Source organism: Dama dama, chromosome 7 (genome assembly GCF_033118175.1).
Source record: "Dama dama isolate Ldn47 chromosome 7, ASM3311817v1, whole genome shotgun sequence".
Classification (NCBI taxonomy): domain Eukaryota; kingdom Metazoa; phylum Chordata; class Mammalia; order Artiodactyla; family Cervidae; genus Dama; species Dama dama.
Genome location: NC_083687.1, coordinates 41611977 through 41615000, shown reverse-complemented (window position 1 = coordinate 41615000; position 3024 = coordinate 41611977). Strand labels below are relative to the sequence as shown.

The 3024-nt window shown below is 42.1% G+C and overlaps 1 long non-coding RNA gene across 1 annotated transcript in view; it reads left to right on the top strand.

Moving 5' to 3' along the window:
- The window catches only part of LOC133059188 (uncharacterized), a 15054-nt gene extending 14461 nt beyond the window's left edge, over positions 1-593 (top strand). The window contains exon 3 of the long non-coding RNA XR_009693489.1: positions 326-593. This is a non-coding gene — a long non-coding RNA (uncharacterized LOC133059188). The remainder of the gene's footprint in view (positions 1-325) is intronic.
- Positions 594-3024: the final 2431 nt, after the last annotated feature.

Genomic DNA, 3024 nt, shown 5'->3' with positions numbered 1-3024 from the left:
ATAACTCCGAACAAATTATGGCCATTTTAAAATATGCCTACAAATTCTTAGATGCTTCTTTTCAAAAGGGAGAGTCTGGGAATTCTCTGGTAGTCCAGTGGTTAGGACTCCATGCTTTCACCGCGGTGGGACACGGGTTCTATCTCTGGTCGGGGAACTAAGATCCCATAAGCTACACGGTGCAGCCAAAAAAAAAAAAAGATGAAAAGACATGAAACAGCCCAGTTCTCTACCCTGGATTCCTGACTCATTTCAAATGAACAGAACACGGTACGATTGACAAAGTGTGATGTCTGAGGTTCCGCGGCTTGTGTTTGCTCTCCAGAACTGCTCACTGTGGGGGAAGTCAGCCACCACGGGGAAGGACACTCGAAGATCACAGAGAGGCCCGTGTGGGGAGGAAGACCAGCTCACAGGTTGCGTGACTGAATCACTGGAAAAGTGGGTCCTCCCAGCTCCAGTCCAGCCTTCAGATAACTGCAGCTCTGGCTGACTTGTTGACGGCAACCTCATGAGCAGGTAGAGGCAGAACCACCTACAAGTGCCCACGCCTGAATTCCAGACCTGCAGAAATCGTCAGATAATAAATTTGTATTAAGCTGCTGAGTTTAAGGGTAATTCATTTTGCACTAGACATTAATGCACTGGCTTTCTCACAAACATACGCCACTACATATAGAAGAACTGAAAAAAAAAATGTTGGTAACTTGGGGTTCTCACACTGTTATTAAGACGGCCTTGGACACAAGTGGTACTGAGGTTAGATCTTAAATCATTCTTGGTGAACTGCTCTCTTCTTGGCTGTTGCTGTGGCTAAGTACTTTAACTCCAGTGTTTCTAAGGAGCTTGGATTACTTGTGGTTAACCATACACTTGGTAAAGATTATGCTGATTCAACAAGTGTAACTAATCAATCACACGAAGGTAGGGCTTTTGGCTCAGATTCATTCTCCAAGGACCTTCAGTCAAAGACAATTACATCTACTCTGCTGTGACAGTTTCCCAAACACATGCTAGATTAAGAAAAGACAAACAATAACAAACCTAAGAAATCCCTATGTGATTTGCTTCAGGTACACAAAGTTGTTATAAACACCAATGTTCTCTGGGTTTAAAATGTAAACAGTTACAAGTGTTTTAGATATCATGAAAGGGTCAAGTTGGTTTGTGCTATTCTAATTCTAAACCAAACTGGACTTTCCGCCCCCTTCAAGTTGATCTTCTTCCCCAGACTCCAGTTCTAACTTACCTTTTGTTGTATGTGAAACATTTATTGTTCTATTAATCACCATCTCAATGTCTTCTTCATACATAGGGTCTCACAACGATTTGAGAGTTCCTTTCTCAGAAAGGCCACCTGGCGATGAGATACCCACAGTAATAAGCTCCAAGATGGTGGCCGTGGCCAGCGGGGCTCAAATTCCACAGACTGAGCCATCCTAAGCATCTTCTTGAGCTCCAGTCTAAGAACTGAAACAATGATCCGGGCACCACTCACAAAAGGGAGAATAACTTGTCTTTCCAAAAAATACACAGAGGTGAGTGTATGTCTGAGAACATCAGGAAGATGAAGACTAAGTTTTATTTCAACTTAAATTAACTCACAGCATCCGCGAAAAAAAAAAAAAAAAAGACTATTAAGTGGCACTCGAGCCTACAATTATATTTCCCCTCAGCTCAGGAGATTAGAAACAAAGGACAAGCAGGTTGATTGGAAGATTTTGGGATTTTTCCACTCCTGTTAGCTCCAATTCATGCTGTATTAAAGGGCAGAACTTGCCTCCTGTCATTTTCGTGGTATCTTCCACATTCCAGGTTCCCCTGCCAGCAGGATGCTGTCTACCCTCAGATGTCTGGGCATGAGAATAGACTGCCTTTTCTCCAGGTTAGGAGAAACCCTGAGACAAACTACTGTACATTTCAGACTGACTTCCTGTCTTTTTTTTTAAATTCAGGAAGTAGGCTCAATATTACAGAAAGACACTTGTGCTAGTGCAGTAAGTTCAAGGTTTAATACAAAAATCTCTACGTGGTTGTGTACTGGTAGCATCCTTTTCTACTTTTATCTCTTGGTCTAGAAAAAAAAGCAAGCATTCTTACTCCATTACATCTTTTAAGACTGTTCAAATGTACATGACCAGAAAGCTTTACTTTTAAAAAATAAAGAGTAATCATGTAATTAGTTGCCTTTCCCCCCAACACAGTTCTAAAGCTGAATATTATAATTTTCAAAGTAACTATTGGCTAGAAAGGGTAATTTTTAGAAGACCATATCTAGCCCTTAGCTATCCTAAAGGTATATGTTTTTTTTTTATGAACAGGTTTTCTTCCCACAAGGTGGTCCCCTAGAAACACAAAGCTAAATTTTTGCTATGCTAAATGTGTGTCCAAACAATGATAAACAAATGCGATGACAGCAGTCATACTGTACTTTGGAAATGAACTGGTAAACACAGGGCTACATTTAACTATCCAAAACATCTTAAAAACAGTGTGCCTTCCCATAGCCAATGAGAAATGACAATGCCCATGACCAAATACCACTTATCTCATACTAGTAAAGGCAGTGACAATTTGCTTCTTTTCTTTTCTCTTAAACTGTATTTGCAGTTGTCATGATTTGAACATTAAATAGCTGTTTCCCTCCCCCAACTCCCATTCTATACAATGAAAATAATTTGAATTTTCTTCCCCATCTACTTTCTCCTGGAAATCTACGAAAGTCACGGTCTGTCCAGAACAGGCTAGAACTAGTTCCTGATCACATCAGAAAGGCTCTTGTGAATGGAACTTTTTCTGAAAGGATTCTGGAAAGCCATTTTTAGATAGCTCTTTCAGATGAAGTGACCGTGTGCCACTGCTCCCGGGGTGGCAGGCCCTGCTCCTTCCTCTAAAGAAGTGCTGGAGTGTCGGGACCTTGTGTAACCCACCGCGGCCTGTCTGCCGCACGGGCTCCTTGCTAATGTCGCTCAGTCCAGACACTCTCGCCACCGCCCTCCTGCTCTCTCCCCCTTCGGGGGCCCG